The sequence below is a fragment of the Paroedura picta genome, chromosome 8 (assembly GCF_049243985.1).
Source record: "Paroedura picta isolate Pp20150507F chromosome 8, Ppicta_v3.0, whole genome shotgun sequence".
In the NCBI taxonomy this organism is placed as follows: domain Eukaryota; kingdom Metazoa; phylum Chordata; class Lepidosauria; order Squamata; family Gekkonidae; genus Paroedura; species Paroedura picta.
In genome coordinates this window covers 81,896,861-81,917,597 of record NC_135376.1, presented here as the reverse complement: position 1 = coordinate 81,917,597, position 20,737 = coordinate 81,896,861, and the positions used below count along the sequence as shown (strand labels likewise).

The window sequence follows — 20,737 nt, the reverse complement described above, 5'->3', positions numbered from 1 at the left end:
CAAAGCAGCTTACATTTGCCTTCCCTTTCCTCTCCCCGCAACAGAATTACCCCTCTCCCTGTCCTGATTTTGTGATATCTTACTAGCTCTATGGATGTGTAGGCAGCAATTCAGATCTGATGCCATCTTGTCTGGAGCACTTGGTTTTATGGGTAATGTTTAAGTTTTAGAATCTTTGGATTTTTTTTTTCGCAATGTGTTTTATTAATGCTGATTATAAATTGTCCAATACCGTTTCTGAGCAACTTTGAGGAAGAAGAGTTGGTTTTGAGACCCCACTTTTTTCTACCCAAAGGAGTTCCAAAGTGGCTTACAATGGACTTCCCTTCCTTTTCCCACAGCAGACACCCTGTGAGATAGGTAGCACCTTGACCGTTTATGCACTGGAGGTTTCATGCTGTGCTGCAGGCTGGAGTTTTAGTCATGGCAGGGTGCCCCACCTCTTCCTGCACCCACATAGGGGAGCATTTGGCCTGGTGCACCTCATCCGCCTCCTGTTTGTGCTCCTGCACGGAAGGTGGGGCAGTGAAGTTCCCAGTGCATAAACGATCTTAGAGAGTTCAGAGAGAACCATGACTGGCCCAGGGTCATCCAGTTGGCTGCATTTGAAGAAGCAGGGAATCAAACCCAGTTCTCCAGATTCCAGTCTGCCACGTTTAACCACTATGCCACACCCACTCTCTGTACCATGCTTATTCCGCACCATGCTTAATTCTACCAGCCATTTACAGTGGCCTACCAGAACTTAGCAAACCTCTCTTTTGTGCTGCCTGGTCCAGACTATAAAAGGGGGGCACGGGGTGCATGGCTGATGGGAAGTGTTCAGTTCAGTGAGTTCTTTGCGTGTAGCAAATATCTGCACTTTGTAGGTATGCTGGCCTCCAGGTGGGACCTGGGGATTCCCTGGAATCACAATAATCTACAGATTGAAGTGATCAGATTCCCTGGAGAAAATGGAGGCTTTGAAGGGCAGATCCTATATGCTTTGTACCTCATTGAGGTTTTTATCCTCTTCAGTTTACACCCCAAAATCTCAGGAGTTCCCAACCTGGATCTGGCAACCCTTGTCCACTCTATTCCCCATCAGTGGTCAGGGTTGATCTGATAACCCTAGCATTTCCCCAATTAACCTTCTCTCTCTACTCTCCCAAGTTGTGGCTCCTTTTAGATGAGAGAGTCCACAAGCACACAAATGAGGAATAAATCTTTTCCAATCCTCATGGAGATGTTGTGAAAAAAACTGGTTCTGGCCCCACCCACTTTGTGTCATATCTCTGATTGGCCCAGGGCTTTATGAAGTCATCCCCTTGGGCAGCATCCTGTTGCCTAGTGACCGCTGTCAACATAAGTAAACTGCTCACCTGCCTTTTTCATCAAAGGAAGTTAACTCCTCTTTGAAAAACTGTCTAGCAGGTAAGCGAGATCTTCTGAGCCACCCTTTTCTAGGAGTTTAGACTATAGAAACTGGAGTTCCTAGCAGTCCCCCCACCCAAAACAAGCTAATCTAAATCTATTAAATATTTGTATTTAAATAAGTTTTCATATTACCAGCAGCTCTGTTTCGGGACAAGTCCACACAACTGGTAACCCCCTCTTCAACCTTTTGACTGTGGAGGAACCCCTGAAATGTTTTTTTTCCAGGCTTCGATGCTCCCTACAAGTGGTGAGATGCCCCTTCAGGGAAGTGGGTGTGGAAGTAAGATGTGGGAATCAGCCAATCCATAGATGGGTCATTTACCATTTCCACTGTGAATAAAGAGCAGTCCTGTAGAAGGACAGGAGAAGTGGGCTCTAGTGATGCCTAGTGATATCAGTGGCGATCCAAATTTGGGGGGAAGGTTGGATAATCCCTGTCAGTAATAAATTGTGGCCGGATACATACTTCTGTTCATTCAAAGTTTACACATTCCCAAGTGTATGGCTGTTCACAGAAACCTAGAGTTGTTTCTAGACCACCACACAACACATTGTGTGTTCCCTTTCTTTTTGGTGCACTGTAACGTAGCATGACATGTATACTGAATGCTTTGAAACGTCATTCTGCAGTGTTGGTCACTTAATTTTTGTTTGTTTGTCTTGAATAGTCTGTGCTGCCTCTTTCGAGTCCTGCTTGAGGCAGCTGACAGTTACAAACCACAAGCTTTCAATTTAGGGAGAGTTTGTCATTGTTCACATGTGTGACTGGAACAGTGGAAGAAAAAGAAAAAGCTAAAGGCAGGCTCTGTAACTATGCTGTAATCTATATGGGTTTGATATAGCCTTTTGCGGACAGTTCAATGTGTCGAGCATATCAATCCCTAAATGACTTGGGAGAATCATACCATGGCTTAGACACTGACTCATCCACTTTTTTAGGGACAGTTGGTTCTTATATGCCGCTTTTCTCTACCTGAAGGAGGCTCAAAGCGGCTTACAGTCGCCTTCCCATTCCTCTCCCCATAACAGACACCCTGTGGGGTAGGTGAGGCTGAAAGAGCCCTGATATCACTGCTCAGTCAGAACAGTTTTATCAGGGCTGTGACTAGCCCAAGGTCACCCAGCTGGCTGCATGTGGGGGAGTGCAGAATCGAACCCAGCATGCCAGATTAGAAGTCCGCACTCCTAACCACTACACCAAAATAAAATATATTTTGTCTGATTGTGTACCATAGCCTTTGGTCCTGTTTTTAATTTCCTTATTAGACTAAAATATTACCATAATTTGTTGTACTTGGGGAGAGGGACAATGAAGTCAGGAAGACAGCAGAGAGAAGAATAGTCCCATCTCCCCCGTGGCTTTGATCCAAACTGAGGCCTCTTGCAGCAATTCATCCCCATTCTTTTAAAAATATATATTTCTATCTCTCCGTCTCTATATATAACCATTTATATCTCATCTTTCCTCTTGGTTCAAGGCATTTTTAGAAGAAGTAGTGTTGGATTTTATACTGTGCTTTTCTCTACCAGAAGGAATCTCAAAGCAGCTGACCTGTGAGAGAGGGTGGGGCCGAGAGAGCGCTGACATTACTGTTCTGTGAGAACAGCACTATCAGGGCTGCGACAAGCCCAAGGTCACCCAGCTGGCTGCATGTGGAGGAGTGGGGAATCCAAACCAGCTCACCAGATTAGAAGCCGTCATCCTTAACCACTACACCACACTGGCTCTTTACCATTTAAAGAACTCCCAATATCTCAGTTAGCTTGACTACCATACAAAAAGAGGCTACATTATTTTCAGCTGACAGATAATGCAAATTATCAACCTTCCTTCATATTTAGGTGGTCTCGCTGGAGAAAAAGAAGAAATCTTTTCCAGTTGTCTCCGTTCTGATCCATTTGGAAAAAAAGAACCTGAGCAGAAGTAGTAAGATTTCTGATTTATCCTCAAACTTGTAGGAACAATATTCTTACCACTGCAGAAGTACTTTTCTACCTTCCCTACAATATCAAATTCATATACCCAGACATCCATATATCAGCCATATATCAAGTTCAAAGGGACAGTATTCAGAATTGTACTAGATTCATGTATCTGCTAAAGAGCTTTACAATGGCACATGTGGGCATATGCAGAATGCACCTGAGAGTGTTTATGAATTATATTTCACCTGGGCTTTCTTCCCCTCAAACTCCAGGAGTATATTTATTTATTTGTTTATTTTATAAACCCCCCTCCCCAAAGGCTCAGGGCAGTTCACATAAAACAGAAACAATAGAGAATTCAGTTTAACAATAATACAGTGATAACAACAAGCAACACAGAACAGTAGAAAAATATGGAGAACATTAAATTAACGCATCCTGATAGCCCAGTGGGTTGGGCGGAATTGTAGTGGGTGCCGTAGGAGGTGGCTCAAGAGAAGGTCCCTTGGGAAGTGGTGGTTCAGGTCGACTTAACCAACCAACATCCAATCCCCACCATGGCCATGTTTTTATAAAGGATATATAACCTCAGCAACAACAATAGACTAGGCTGCAGCTAGCAAGTAATTAATAGTGCCATCTTAAACTGAGTTATACCCTCTAACTCAGGGGTAGTCAAACTGCGGCCCTCCAGATGTCTGTGGACTACAATTCCCATGAGCCCCTGCCAGTGTTTGCTACAGGGCTACAGTTTGACTACCTTTGCTGTAACTTAAAGTGTTCTAACTTAAAATGTTGTAACTCTGTGTAGGATTACACTGCATTTTTTACTGTCTTTTGAGAAAGATGGAACAAGACAGCAAAATTCACACTAGCATCCATCACAAAACAGATATGTATCTTTACTCTGCTCTGTACATTTCCCCCCTAATGCCCAGTCATTTCCCCCTAATATATAGACTCTGAATCCCTTCAAATCCCCTCACAAGACAAACCGAAACAGTGGAGCGGCAGGGATCAAAGTGTTCCCCATCACTCAGCTGTTTGGGGGGCTTTCTGCAATCCCCCTTAAAAGGGGCTACAATCCCTTCCAACGGGGTCTGCAGGATCACAAATCAGTTCAGTTCACAAATAAACATTCTGGTTTGATTTGGTTTAGCTGCATTTCCACAGTTTTTGCCCCTTCCTAATACTTGTATTCCCTGATAATGCTTTATTCTACACTGGTATTTATTCTTGACTATATTTCATAGCACTATTGCATTATAGCTGCTCTGGAATTCAGGGGAAAAATGGATATTTTTAATTTAGTGAGAGATTTTGGCACTGACTGTCTTTGCTGTATTGTTGCATTATGGAGGTTTACAGTAGGGGGGGACTGAAAACAAAAGTTTTTACATGGCATTCCGATTTTAGAGTGCTGTGTAGACATGCCAGTAGCTTAGACTTTCCATTCAGTGCACGCCATGTGGTAATTCCAATGGAGGGACAGAAGGCTCTGCTGATAACACCCAGCACACCAGATAGTTCTTGCCTTTACTATCCCCCCAGAGTAAAACACTGGAAGGAACTTCTGGTGAAGCTCCATAATGCAACAGAAATTCAACCACGATTCCAGACACTCTGAAAAGCTAGAATGCGATGGAAGGAAACAAAACAGCAGGCTTTTGATACTTCTTGGGTGTAAGCTTTTCGCGCATACAATAGAATATTTGTTCCATCTTTATGGCTGCTTGAAAAACATGATCAGATTACACATTCACTCACTCTCCTCAACTTTGAAGTCCCAGTCTCTTCTTGGGTAAGAATATGCAGTCAGCAATCTGAACTGAAGGTAATATCCGTGGTCTGGGTCCGGAGTACCTGAAGGAATGTCTATATCCTTATGACCCTAGCAGGGCATTATACTCTGCAAATCTAAACAGGCTAGTGGTCCCAAGCCCAAGCCCAAGCCCAAGACAGGTCTGCCTGGCCTCAACCAGGGCCAGGGCCTTTTCAGACCTGGCCCCAACCTGGTGGAATGAGCTCCTGGAATGGTTGAGGGCCCTGACTTAGCTCTCACAGTTCTGCAGGGCCTGCAAGATGGAGCTCTTCCACCAGGCATTTGGTTGAGGCTGGGTGGCAGAACATCGATTGGTCTCCCCCCCTGAACCACCCCACCCATGGTGGGAGGTTGCATTTCCAGCCATTGCATGGTAGGAGAGGGGGAAGGAGGGTTGGTTGAGGGTGTTTGTCCTTATCTGGGGGTGTTTGTTCTTAAATTGTATTTTCCATTGTTGTGAACAGCCCCAAGTCAGCTGCCCAGGAGGGGCAATATATGTCTAATGATAAACAAGCAAATACTTTCAAGATTCTCATCTGACCATGACGCAAAACCATGTTTTGAAGTTGGCTCTGAGTTCTGAGAAAACAAAACTGACTTATGAGCCCATAAAATGTCGGTGCTGATGGGACTAAAGTGTGGAGAGGGCGTTTACTGCCAGGAAGTGGAGGGAAAGAGCAATCAGTCTCACAGACGTCGCCTAACCAAGGATAACTGGAAATGGGTATTCTACTGCTAGGTGCCCTAGCCATCAACCTGACGCATCACGCTCATGTTCCAACTGTAACGAGTTCAATGATTCGCTTTTGCAAGGGGCATCCCCTGTTGACGTGCACTCCTCAGACCCATTATGAAGGAATGTCTGATCAAGATTCTCAAAGGCAAGGAACATCTGCATATTAATGGCTAGCAGGAAGGAGTGTGTTGCTGTACATGCATAACTAGATTATCCATCTGCCAAGAAGCTGCACCTGTGAATTGCAACAATTCGCAAGGCTTTCTTGTATCGATGGCCTAATAGGGCTTGCCTGTATAGCAACAAGGAAAATTAATTTAGAGTAGTTTGGTGGTAACGGGACTGTTGGTATACAAAAAGACGTAGTAGCAACTTGCATGCATACATAACCAGAAAATACTTCTCATTGTCGGAAGAAATATTAAACTGAAAATCTAAGTCCCCCCCCCCCCGCCCCATTTCAGATGCAAATTGGGAACAAGTGAAGAATTAGTGGGGAAGGGGAAAGAAATAAATAGCTGCTTCCCCTCCCCCTAGTAATACATGAATGCTCAGCTTTGAGGTTGGCCTTGGAGTATCTACAGGTTGGGGTTGACTCTGTTTTCATAGCCCCTTCTAGGATACTGTAAACTGGCCCATGTAGACCCAGTATTATTATTGGATTATTATCCAACATTGACCCTCTGAGGCCTTTGACTAACGTTCACAATAGATCGGAGAAGAGACATCCATCCTTTCTCCTCCAGAAAAAAATGACTTGCACTTATACCAACGATAACTACAGTGTCACCTATGAAGAATTAGAATGTTATTTTGGTTGGGCGAGCGCTGATGTTTTTAACAATGCTTCAGATTCCAAAAGAGATTTTCAAGAACTGACCACAGAAAAGTCACACAGTAGATCATAAACCTTGACACCATTCAGGGATGATTCCTGTAATTTATTACGGTCCTCTTATCATAGCTGTGCCAACGGTATTCTCACTTCTCTCCATGGTGACATATCTTCCGTGACAGAATGCAATCTGCCCTATTTTGTGGCTGGCAAAGAACTTTGCGGCTGTCAAAGAGCTTCTTAAAATTCAACAGTGACCAAAAAGAAAACGCCCAATGTTTGGTCTTAAGCAACAACACAGGTCTACGTCTTCTGCCCTTTCTGTCTACTCTGACCAGCCCTCTTGGTTCAGGGCAACTTTACTGCCATTTATGGATCTCAAAACATCTCAGCTAGTTTCACCATCATACAGAGAGGGGTTACGTTACTTTCAGCTGATAGATGAGGCAAATCTTCTGATGATCAAAGGAAAGAAAAGGAGAAATCTAACCAGTTGTCTCCATTCAGATCCCTTTGAAAAGAAGCATCCACAAAGAGGTAGTTACTGAAATTTCTAATTCATCTTTAACATGGCAGGTCTTACCACTGCAAGCAGTGGATTTGTTGCTCTAAACAGCCAAATCATTTTCTTTCTTTTTTCCAAATATCTTATTTTCATGTAACAAAAGAAGGGATAGTTCAGCACTATTCTAGGTGCAACTAGAAATTACAAACATATTAATGTTCAGTTTTTAAAACAGAACTGGAAGACCATTTCCGCACTGAAAATAAAACTAAATAACACAACGTGGCACAAAGGTCAGAGCATATATGCTCCTCACTGATTCTCCATGTCTTTTTTTTTTTCTTTTCAGGGGTTTATTTTTTTAAGGATTAAAGAAATCACCATTCAGCCAAGCAAATACTATGGATATTTTAACGCTTTCGCCATGAAAAACTCTCTGCTTGTTAGCAAATTTTGTTGATTTAGAATAATGTAGCTGTACAAGGACTCAGCTGTCCATCAAAGAGATTAGTTTACTTTGGAAGAAGCTAGGTATTCATAAGACCACATGGCTTCCCACCACCCACAACTACTGATAGACTAAAACATGTGAGATTACATATCATGGCAATATGTTTCCAGCAATGAGGGTTTTCTGAGAAAGAACGAAGACAAAGCAAAATAGAAATCCCAAAATACATAAGTCAAATAAAATTGAATGGGAAAATTTGTCTGGAATTTTTTTCCAACCAGCATGGTGCCATGGTTAAGAGCAGTGGCATCTAACCTGGGTTTGATTTCCCATTCCTCCACATGCAGCCAGCTGGGTAACCTTGGGCGGGTTACAGTTCTCTTAGAGCTGTTCTTGCAGAGCATGTTTCTCAGAGCTCTCTCATCTCCACCTACCTAATATGATGTCTGTTATGGGAATAGGAAGGGAAACACGTTTGTAAGTCGCTTTGGACTTTCAGGTAGTGAAAAGCAGAGTATTAAAAAAAAAAGCTCTTCTTAAATAATGTTACCAAAAGAAGACAAATACACTATGTAGAAGCATGGACTATGAACATGCACTGCAGTTTGCCCATGTTTCGTACACCAAGTTCAATTCATCTGCGCCAACTGATCTGCAGCACAACAACCCTGACACAACCCTGGATAAACAGAGACCATATATACATATGGGGGTAAATTTTTCCCCCACAGAAAATACAGCACCAGAAGCCTTTTTCTCCCCACATCCCCTAAACCTGTACCACTTTATAGCTTGCTCTTTACAAAAACGAGGCTCATCCCATAAGGATAAAAGTTAAAGGTATCCCCTGTGTAAGCACTGGGTCATGTCTGACCCTTGGGGTGACGCCCTCCAGCGTTTTCATGGCAGACTCAATACGGGGTGGTTTGCCAGTGCCTTCCCCAGTCATTACCGTTTACCCCCCAGCAAGTAAGCTGGGTACTCATTTTACCGACCTCGGAAGGATGGAAGGCTGAGTCAACCTTGAGCCGGCTGCTGGGATTGAACTCCCAGCCTCATGGGCAGACAGCTTCAGACTGCAAGTCTGCTGCCTTACCACTCTGTGCCACAAGAGGCTCTTCCCATAAGGATGCCATGTTGCATATTTTAGGTTACCTGAATGGGAGAAGCAGCCAGACTCCACACTCGTGGATCTGGCTCCTTGCCTTGAGGACAAGGTTTGTTGGTTGAAGCAGAGCTAGTTGAAGTTAAGTCCATCGAAGATGGAAACTGTCTGGCTGGGAAGGTTTGGATCAGCATTCAGTTCCTGACTCTTGATGGGGTCCAACTTTAATTAGTGAACTCTGCTAAGCACCTGATTGTTGGGCTTGATTCCTCCTTGCCCCTGGGTAGGCAGATGTCAGCAAGGGTGAGGATGGCTTTTTTTCTATTTTCAAGGTGCTAGTGATTACCTTTATATACCTAAAAGTTCTGGGATACTCATACCTGGCAGACCACCTATTCCAACATGTCTCCCATGCCCTGACAATTGTGTTCTTCATCTTGCAACTTGGTTGTGGTGCCTGGCCTCCAGAACATTCACCTGGTGGTTAATTTTATAGGCATTTAAAGAAGTCGTCATTTATTTCCTCCTTCTTAAAGGAGAGGGCCACCTTAGAGGCTTTGCGGCACAGAAAAGTCCGAACACCACAAACTGGGTACAGAGGTATGTACAGAATCATAATAGACCTGGGGAATCTTGGACTGTACTTATCCCTTTCTCTACCCTATTAGATGAGGCAACAAAAATAGAGTCTAATAGCACCTTTATCACCAGCAAAGATTGATTCAAGATGTGAGCTTTTGAGTGCATGCACTCTTCCTCAGGCTACATACACTTGAAAGCTCACACCTTGAATAAATCTTTGTTGGTCTTAAAGATGCCACTGGACTCTACTCTTGTTGTGCTACTTCAGACCAACATGGCTACCCACTTGAATCCATCAGATAAGGGTATATCTATCAAACTAAAACAGTTTGACCATCGGTACTGATATATTGTTTGCAGGTTCATTCCCAGGCCCACTCTCAAACGGACATGCATTGGGAATTCCTAATGAAACATACAATTCTCGGGCACAAGGGGGACAATTTGAATCACGCCTGTGGAGCCTTGAGAAACTCGATTTCAGCTTGCCCCCCCCCCCCACAGACACATACACACAAAACCACACACACACACCCTTTTTTTCCTGACCTGAAACTGCCCCCCGGAAGCTGCTAATTGTACCACTGGGGAAACTTACATGTAGCCCATCAGTACGCATTATAGCTTTTGGAACAAATGTTGTGGCACAATGAAAGTGGGAGGATTTCATTTCAGTTTACATATAATCAGCAGAGACAGAGAGGGGAGGGGGAAATGCCAAAAGTAATCCAGAGATCTGTCAAGCATATACTAAATTAATCCCTTAAAATAGCCCAAATGCACCTCACACCTGCAGTAGAGCAGAACTTTCCCTAAAAACCTTACTTTTTGGAACCATCCCTTTCATCTTGCTTCATTGCCCACAAGAGGTAACAAAGAAGGCAGAGGCATTTGAATTGTCTGGATAATTATAAAATGCTCAGCCCGAGGCTATAACAGCCAGTCCTTTGTTACATACATCTAAGAGCCCACCCCGCTCCGTACATCTTCTGGTGTAAAATAATTAATGACAACAAGAATAATTGCCCATGCGTTCCCTTACCAACGTTAATCTTCCCTGGTGGTTGCTACAAAGGTCACCCATGGATATACACTCGTCATGCTACGATCTATAAACAAGATGCCATCAAATGGGCGGGGGGATATTAAAATGTGTGCAGTGGGACAAAGGTTTTTTTGCATAATAGGTTGTCCCTGTCCTGTTGATGAGACAGTAAGACCCATATCCTTCAGAATATACACATTGTACACAGCTGGCTGCCAAACTGACTAAGCAAGGCTTTTGACATCTGCAGTATGTGCCAGCTTGCTATTTTCAACTTGGGCATCTTCTGCGTGCAAGAAAGTTAAAGGGGAGCGGACAAGGATCAGTCCAATGGCTAATATCACAATGAGAAAGATTTTCATAGAAGGACCAGGCATTCAGAGCCTCTCTGCCTAGTAAAGTAGCACCAAGTACCACAGACAGGATCTATGCCTTTACAAGACTGCAAAGTCCTGTGTTTGTTAAGGATGAGAAAGAGCAGATGGGTCAACTTTGTGAGGCTTCCCCACCCCTAAGATGGTTTCCCTGCCATCCTCTGTCCAACTGCTGAAGAGTGCAACTCGCCCACCAGTCTCAGAATTGGGAAAGAGAAGGGGTTCAAACACCCAGATCCTCTGCATTCCTCAGACTGCCACTCCATTTGCTTGTTCCATGATCTGAACTCAGTCTATTCCTTTCTCCTCCCTGGCCAAGTGTGATGCCTTCCCTTTTATAAGATCCTGGCTGTCCTCAGCTCTGTCCATCAGAGTAGGGTCAAGCTGTGGACTCCTGGATGACTTGTTCACAGCTGTGCTCAGTTAACTGGGGAATTATTATGGAGACATTAGCTTTTTTTTTTTTAAGATGAGAGGAAATGAAGCAGCTGACTATCCCAATATTTTTGTTAACCCATCCGAGCACAGCAATCAAGATTTTTTAAAAAGAAAGAAGTTGTTACAAACCAAGGCTGCTATCTCGTGGGAGACAAGGCAACTGAGACATTCTTTATAAAAAGTTTAGAGCTGGTTGTCATGTCCAAGGGATACATCTGGAAACTTCATAGGAGAAAGTCTATTGTTAAGAAGGTCTGGTTTGATCAGTTCCAGGATACATATAGACACCCCCCTGCCCCCATCAACATCATCTACCCGCCATTTGCTCTTCCCACAGCAGAAAGGCTTTTATCTTCAAAAGACATCCAGAACAAAGCAAAAACTACATTTTTACACCTAATGGCCAAAAAGTGGCCAGAGCTATTTGCTAAAACCAAAACATGCAAAATAAGAGACAGCATCATGAAGGACCATCTCTATTTCCTTGGAACAGGCTACAGTATGTGCTTGTGTGTTGAGAATCAAGCAAGAAGAAGGAGGAAGGGTTCAAACCGGAAAACATAAGTTTGGTGTAGTAGTTAGAAGTGCGGACTTCTAATCTGGTATGCCAGGTTTGATTCTGCGCTCCTCCACATGCAACCAGCTGGGTGACCTTGGGCTCACCACGGCACTGATAAAACTGTTCTGACTGGGCAGTGATATCAGGGCTCTCTCAGCCTCACCCACCCCACAGGGTGTCTGTTGTGGGGAGAGGAATGGGAAGGCGACTGTAAGCCACTTTGAGCCTCCTTCGGGTAGGGAAAAGCGGCATATAAGAACCAACTCTTCTTCTTCTTCTTCTTCTGAACCCAATAGTTCCTAGGACTTTGGTTTGTGGTTTACCTGAATACATGTCAGGTAGCAAAGTGACAGAAGTGCTGGATCAGTGTCATTGTACGCTGAATTCTGGTGCTGGGACATCAACACTAACTAACCCTATTCTTCACACAGCAGAAGGGCAAAATCCTCTATCCTTCACTAGCATGGTATATTTGATGTGGTGATGCCCAATTTCACCACAGTTGGGACCATGGCTTGTTCCTTTCTCTGAACCATGGGGAATTTTAAAGTAGCTCAGTCCCACGAAGAAGAAAAAAAACAGTGTTGAACTCCATCAATAAGCTATCACAGTTACAAGAATAAAGACTGCTTGTCTCTTTGGAGCTCAGAAACCATAACTGATTTGCAAAACCCCACAGTGTGTGGGCAGCATTTTAATGGCTAAATTTATAGTCACCTGAAGCAGATTCAGGAGAGTCAAGCAATCAATCATCTAAAGAAATAAAATAACTCCATGGAAGATGTGTATTCCCTCTAGGCTTCCGCTTCTGTTTGTGCAGATATGTAATCTTGGGGGCGAGCAAGCAGCTTGTTCCACGCAAGCAATCCAGGAAGGAAGTCCATAAAGGTCCATAAGGGGGTGAGAATCCTGCCAGCAGGTAGCCCAGACAGTAAGTGGCAGCAGGTGAGCAGAGAACAACTCTGGCTCTTTCCAAACTGCCTTGGTATTTGGTTTTAGTAACTGGCTGCTACTGGATTTTTGTTTTTAACCTGTTCATATAAGCCTGCTTGTGTCAAGTTAGCAAAGCACCGTTGGAGGGAAGCTGCTTTCTGCCATTTTCTGCCTATTCATTGTGCTTCTGATGGGCTGTGGTGTTCTGTTTGAAATGTCTACAGCACTTCCCACAATGCCACCTTTTCTCCGCCCTTGTTCACCATGCGATCTTCTTCATGCTTTTGTTGGTTGGTTTCTTTTAAAATCCTAAATTGAGTGCTGTAGTGCTAAACCGATATAGCACTTCAGTGTTCTAGTGGCATCATTGAGATACCTGGACTCCATTGATTCCACGAAAGTGCTATAGAGATCTAGCACAGTGGAAAAAATAGCAGTGTTTGAAATGTCCATAGGACTTCAGAGAGAGCTCATTGACAGAAAACAATTTGCTGTATGAAGCCCCCAACCCCTTACTGCCTTTCTCAGAATCAGAATAACACATAATGCACTCCTATAGCTACAAATTGGCTGGGGAAATATCTGCAGGAATACAGACAGAAGATCCATGCATCTATGAACAAAATCCTCTCAGGAATTCAATTCTAATCAGGCACACATATGGGGAAAAAGAGGACCATTGTTTAAATCAATTTAAATTAATATGGGCTTTTAACAGATTGTATTTTATTATTTGGTGTTACCCCCCCCCCCCTAAGTCTCACAGGAAAGGCAGGTTAGAAAAATAGATATTATTGTTATTATTTTTATTATTATAACATCTGATTTAGAACGATAATGTGAAAATCTTCTCTGCTTTTCAAAGTTAATGAACTGCAGCCAAGCCAGATTTGCAGAATATGGATGAAGCATAGCAGCTAGGGCTGCCAGGACCCCTGGTCTGGGCAGGGGCCCCTCAGCTTTCCAGATATACCTTACCCCCCCAAAAAAAAATAACATCCCAAACTGAAAGAACATACCATTTTAACACAATGTGCTGACATTACCTGGAAGTGATGTTGGTACATGAAAATCATTAGGGTGTGTGTATGCTCTGGTTTGGGGGCAAAACTCTATGGTCAGAAGCAAATTTTCCCATAGAGTTTTGCCCAAAAGCTGCAGAATCACCCCCTGGTGTCTCTGGTGTGCTGATGTCACTTCTGGGTGATGTCATCACAGCACATCCCTCCTCCCCCTCTCATAGAAAGTGTCCCCGTTCCCCACTGGCACTGCTGACGAGTGTGGCAGAAAGGTCCTTTTCTAGCAAGTCCCAATGGCTTGGGGGAGAAAGCATCTGGGACTGACTGCCCAAATCCTTATTTCGAGACTTCTGGCACTTCACAGGGATTTTATCTGTGCAGAGATTGTATATACTCAGGTGAGTGCTTTGTGAAGCAAGCTGTGCATTCAGAGAAGGTTCCTACTGGAATCTTTAGCAACTCCAAGCCAAATGGTTTTGAAGACTGGGGGAAAGTGAAGGACCACAGGGAAGCACTGACTTGCTGGTCAAGAGAGTTAACAGGCAACAGAGAGATTCACCCAGCTGGGGTTTTGGAATGATGCATTCAAAGGCCAGGCCAAGCAGAAATTTGCAGCTATACCAAATAAAGCTCACAAGACAGACCTGAGACTGCAACTGTGTAGACAATTCAAAGGACAGATTGTGGAAGCAGGCCATCTCTGGCTTCATGGAGGGGGGGGGGTCCATGCTGGGTTCCCTTGGTCAAATAATTTAACTCTTGGAACTTTTCCCACAGAGTGCTCTGGTGCTTTGACAGATACATGCAGGGTGGCTTCAGATCCCCAGTTATGTCAATACAAACTGCCACTGCTGACACGGTATAAAACAGACTGTCAAACAGATGAGTCATTCCTTCAGCACCCTGGAGACCAGGCTCCATTCACATACAGCACTATGGGAGTTTCTCCACAATGGGATGACTGCATGCCTCTGGCCCCTGCGTGGGGCCACAGGACCCACATGAGCATGGTTTATTCCAACTAATTCCATGGGTCATCCCACCAACCGGTGTCCTGCCTCACAGTTAAGTGAGAGAAACAGCCACACAGTTGGCGGTGATCCAGTTGGCAGTGATTAGGTAATGCTAGACTCTGGATATTAGTGTCATGTTTGCGGGGGTGTGATTGGCGGTGTGCCTGGCTCTATATGGTGCAGGGGTGGGAGTGGAGGCCTGGCTCTATATCTTTTCCAACTTTGGTACGTCTTTAGCTTTAGCAACAAAGCATCCTACATAGCCGTTTGTTGTCTCCTCAATAGACTACTGTGTTTCTAACCAGGAATTTTCCTGACTGGGAGAATTGTGACAGAACATGACAATTAGGGCCTTTCCCCTTCATCATTAATCCCAAGCCATTCTGGGATCTAAGATTCCCAGAATGCACTGGGGAGAAGTGGAAGTGGAGATGAACCAGGATGGAGATTATTCATTTCCGGCTGTAGCCAATGGAGGGAGGCCTTGCTGAGCAAAAATCTTAGACCTGTCCTCCCCATGACAATGCCATTGCTCCCCCCCTCCCTGTTTTGATATTCACACACAAACTGCAGCAATGTGGAATCCCAATGTGAGGGAATAGCTTCTACGTCACTAGAGTGGTGTGCAATCATGCTGACCCCCCCCCCCATACACACACACACAGTATATATACCCGTGCCCAAAATGTAGGGAGATGAACTGCGTTTAAGAGTGCTGCATTTGCAAACTAGTTCAGAGTCGCCGAAACCTGATTCAGGGAAAGTCAAGTTGGAATGACAGTGCTGTGGAACTCCGCACATCCGTGGACTCATTGCATTAAGCGCTTAGAACAACCGCCCCAGCTATTCCGATAATGCAAATGCCTGTGGATTCACTGTTCCAGCGTCTACCTATGCAAGGGATATTTATAGCAGCATTAGCATACCTAGTAAGTAATACAGAGCGCCTACGCTGCTCTGAACGCTATTCGCCATGTCAGGCTCATTCCCATCCAGCAGAATGAATGTCTTTCATGTTTACATCAAGGTAACTCTGAAGCAGTTCCAGTAAAGGGAATGGATACAGGCAGACATAAAAATGGTATAAGCAGTCTCAGACGGTGCATTTCTGCCTTCTTACATAATCCGCATGGACTTATTTATATTTATTTATTTATATTGGCTTTTGTTAACCGCCACTCCCGGGCCCTGCTGGCTCGTGGTGGTTTACATGCAGTCATAAAACCCAACAAAATACAATTAAAATTGCAATACGAATACAAATACTGGCAGCAGAACCCATTTACATCCTTCCCCTCCCCATCCATACCCAGCAACAAACCCCTACCCCTGCCCCAGCCATTGCCCCAAGGAGGTACTCCTGCCCAGAGGTTCGGCACAGAGGGCCTATACAGGGATCTTCCTGGCCTGGCCTCAACCAAATGTCTGGTGGAAGAGCTCCATCTTGCAGGCACTGCGGAACTGTAATAGCTCTGTCGGGGCCCTCAGCTCTTCCGGGAGCTCATTCCACTAGGTTGGGGCCAGGACAGAAAGGCCCTGGCCCTGGTCAAGGCCAGGCATGCCTCCCGGGCACTGGGAGCAACCAAGAGATTCAAAATTTAGCCAAATGCATAGCTTCTTCATAAAATTAAAGAATATGTTTGTCCAATTTTACTGAGAATATATCCTTGCATTTCCCTGGAATGCACATCAGTTCATTTGGTGCCTCCCTGAAGCAAGATGCTGTATAGCAGAAGACACAGGAAGCTGCCTTATACAGAATCAGACTGTTCTTCCACCAAAGTCCGTACCCTCTAATCATACCTGGCAATGGCTCTTCAGGGTCTCGGGCAGAGGTCGTTCCCATCACCTACTGCCTGGACGTTTTAACTGGAGATGCCTGGGATTGAATCTTGGATGCCAGAGAAGGAACCTGACCACTTCAAGCTTGTAAAGTAGAAGCTCTCCCACTGAGCCCCAACCCCTCCCCAGTGTGGTTAAAAACAGCAGCCTCTAATCTGGAGAACTGGTTTTGATTCCCCACTCCTCCTCCACATGGAGTCAACTGGGTGACCTTGGGTGATTCACAGTTCTCTCACTCAGCCCCCACCTAGTGCATACGGTGTCTGTTGTGGGAACAGGAAGGGTAGGCAGTTGCAAGCTACTTTGAAACTCCTTCAGGTAGTAAAAAATGGGATATAAAAACCAACTCTTCTTACAGAAACCCTTCATAAGATAAACCTTCAGCATCTTAACACCGAAGTGGGAATGCAGACTTTGCACCTACAACACTGCTTCAGTTGGCAGGGGGACACAGTCACAGCTTGTGGGAGATCGGGAGCATCTGAGAATTAGAAATATACTTAGAAAAAAGCTCATGCAGGACAGAGGAAAAGTTTATATGGAATTTGATTGCATAAAAGCTCTGCTACCCCCCACAAACCCTCCTTCTAGTACATGCACTAGTACATATATTTACATGCTTTGCTTAATTTTGTTTTTTTTTTTTACACATATGCCTGTGGCCAACATTATATGTGGCCAGCTCCTCATGGTGGCTGGAGAATCACAGAATCCTACAGTTGGAAAGGGTGATTCAGGCCATCCAGTCCAACCCGCTGCTCAATGCAGGATCAGCCTCAAGCATCCAGAAGAAGTATTTGTCCAGCCACTGCCTGAAGACTGCCAATGAGGGGGAGCTCACTACCTCCTTAAGCAGCCGATTCCACTGCTGAACTACTCTGACTGTGAATCTTTTTTTTCCAGATATCAAGCCGATATCATTCTACTTGTAGTTTAAACCCATGACTGCGGGTTCTGTCCTCTGCTGACAACAGGAACCTTTCCCTACCCTCCTCTAAGTGACAACCTTTCAAAGTCTTCATAAGAGCCATCATGTCCCCTTTCACCCTCCTCTTATCCAGCCTGAACACTCACAAGTCCCTGAGCCTTTCCTCATACGGCTTGGTCCCCAGGCTCTGGATCATTCTCAATGCTCTCCTCTGAACCCCCTCAATTTTGTCCATGTCCTTTTTGAAGTGAGGCCTCCAGAACTGCACACAGTACTCTAGTTGGGGACTGACCCAAGCAGTATACAGGGGGACTATAACATCTTGTGATTTGGATGTGATGCCTCTGTTGATACAACCTAAGCAAGTATTTTTAATCCAGGTCTCCCAGTCCAGCAACCCATCCCCTGGTTCTATGTAACCAATAAACCCAATTTTATCACATGCCTAAGGGTGCCGTTCGTTGGCAGAGTCTGAATGTGCAGAGTGTGTGAAGCACTACGCTGCTTATTCAGAAAAGAAACAACTTTGTATGAAATATGTGTGTGTGAGAGAGAGAGAGACAGTCTAACTGTTGTCTGCAGTCATTCTTCTGTCTGCTCAACAACTGTTCTGGAGGCAAGCAGGGAGGAAGTATACTCAAAAGGCAGGAAGCTTCCCATTGAGCCAACTTGAAAATTGTCAGGAAGTTCCTATCATATCTATGCTAAATATACAGTATTTGCTGGTGTATAAGACTACTTTTCCCCGCTGAAAAACATGCCTCCAAGTGGGGGGGGGTCGTCCTATACGCCGGGTGCACTTCAGTTGGGGTAGACATAGCTGCCCATAGTGGCCTCCCAATGCCCGCCCACCTCATTCTACATTCCATCCAGTATCGTGCGGTATCCAGCATGGCCGCAGCGGGTCATCAGCGTGGCTGTGGCAAGCATCAGCAGCGAGATATGGGTGCTAGACCGGCCCATTCTGCTCAGCGGGAAGCAGCGGCGCTCCAGCCCGTCCCTTGTCCACGCAGAGCTCACACATGCGCACTTGCACACTAGTGCCTGTCACAGGGAGATGCAGGGGTGGGCCGGAGGCGCTGCGGTCGCGCTGCGGCCGTACAATGGTGACAATGACATGTACTGTAATGTAATGTAACAAACTCTATATTTTGAGTGGAAATGTTGAGGAGGGGGTCATCTTATATGCCCAGTCATCTTATACTTCGGCAAATACGGTACATTTTCCCCAAAGTCCCCTGCAGGACACCCTTGATATTCTGCTCAGTTATGCACACTGCAAATCTTACATATCCCAACACCTTTTTGGAAGGATGTAGGAGCCGCTTTCCTTCCTGCTCCCTGTGTGATTTGGGCCCTTTCTTTAAGACAACTCAGGAAATGAAGAAGGCAAGGCCCTGGAAAGTGAACACGAACATCAGCTACGATGAACGGCTCTGTTTTTTCTCCCCAAGAAGGCACGGCAAAACCCAACTGCTGTTCGAAAATGGCTGATGTTCCTTCAGCTCTAAGAAAACCCGCAGGCAAAAAGACTGCTAGACTTTGCTGCAGAGTGTGCAGCGTGCTGATCGACAACTGTTTTGCTCATTCTTGCCTACTGCAAGACCTGGGATTTTAAAGCCAGCAGAGCCGTGATCTGAGCAATAAAGCAGCAAACTAAACCTGACATCACAGAATCCACATATCAGCAGCGTGGTTTCCAAGAGCTGATGGGGACAAATTACATAACAGCCCAGTCAGATGTTGTCTAGTCTGTAACCCTGTTTGCAACTATCGCATGGCATCTTCCAAGGTGTGTATAGCCACACAGAGACATATGCACACCCCGAGCATTAGTTTCACAATCAATTTTAGAGCCTGACAATAAAAAACAGGACAGAAATACCAAAACAGGGTTACAATTGTGGTCCTTCTGAGACTACATCCAGGCCCTCGTTTGGTGTCATGGTTAAGACTGGCAGCTTCTAATCTGGCAAGCCGGGTTTGATCCCCCACTCCTCCACATATCACCATCTGGGTGACCTCAGGCTTGTCACAGAGCAGTGTCACCAGGGCCCTTTCAGCCCCACCTCTCCCACTGGGTCTTTTGTTGCAGGGAGAGGAAGGGAAGGCAGATTGTAAGCTGTTTGGAGGCTCCTTTGGTCAGTGAGAAGCAGAGTATAAAAACCAACTCTTCTTCTTCTTCTTCTTCTTCTTCTTCTTCTTCTTCTTCTTCTTCTTCTTCTTCTTCTTCTTCTTCTTCTTCTTCTTCTTCTCCCCCCCCCCATGATAGTGATAGGCCCTGTGTAATGGTAATAACAGCAGGAAGCAAAAGGGAGGGGTTTAATGTGAAGGTGAGGTCATACCATGCAACCTTGCACACCCTTCTAAACAGACACATATTCAATCACCTCTCCGGGAGACTGGGGCTATGGCTGGAAGTGCTTACCCACTGCTTCTCCACAGCACAGCACACGAAGAGAAGGAGCACTGCGTTCTCGCTTTGACAGTGTGGGAACATGCACCCTGCTGTGTCTGTCAAGTAGGGACATGTTGTCTGACTGACAGTATGACGAGATCACCCTTACAGCACAGAGCAGAAAGAGAAGGGACACATCCTTGCCATGAATGGCCCACTAGATTCTATTTCTTATTTTCCCGATGCTGCATTGTGAAGGCAGAACCATGACCCTTAGCAGTGAGATATGACACAGAGGGAGTAGGGACAGGGTACCTCCCACCATCCTTCCCACTGAGGGCAATTCTGTCTTCGTTGTTTTGATGGTGGAGGAAGGGGCCACCTCAGGGTGACCCTGTAGAGCAGGGGTGGTCAAACTGTACTGGAAGGGGCTCGTGGTCATTGTAGTCTTTAGACATTTGGAGAGCCACAACTTGGCCACCCTTGATGTAGGGTTTTCAAGGCAAGAGACAAACAGTGTTGGCTTGCCATTGCCTGCCTCTGTGTGGCAGCCTTTGACTTCCTTGGTAGTTGCCCACCAAGATAATCACCCTGCTTAGCCAAGTCAGGGCAGGGGTAATACTACATGGCCAAGTCTGATTAGTGGGGCATTGGGAAGTCACCTTGTCTGCTATGTGATCGGCCAGGGTGACTCAGTAAAGGAGGCAGTGCAGAAACAGGTATAGGGCAGAGGTGGCCAAATGGTGGCTCTCCAGATGTCCATGGACTACAATTCCCATGTCAATGTTCCATAGGGCCTGAGAATGACAC

The 20,737-nt window shown here is 45.2% G+C and overlaps 1 protein-coding gene and 1 long non-coding RNA gene across 13 annotated transcripts in view; one reads left to right on the top strand and one right to left on the bottom strand.

Annotated features, from left to right (window-relative positions):
• Positions 1 to 20,737, bottom strand: part of GRID1 (glutamate ionotropic receptor delta type subunit 1) — a 982,837-nt gene that overhangs the window by 491,482 nt on the left and 470,618 nt on the right. The window lies entirely within an intron of this gene.
• Positions 1,328 to 7,939, top strand: LOC143842681 (uncharacterized). The gene is made up of 3 exons (XR_013233280.1): positions 1,328 to 1,413; positions 3,259 to 3,343; positions 7,590 to 7,939. It is a non-coding gene; the product is annotated as an uncharacterized LOC143842681 (long non-coding RNA).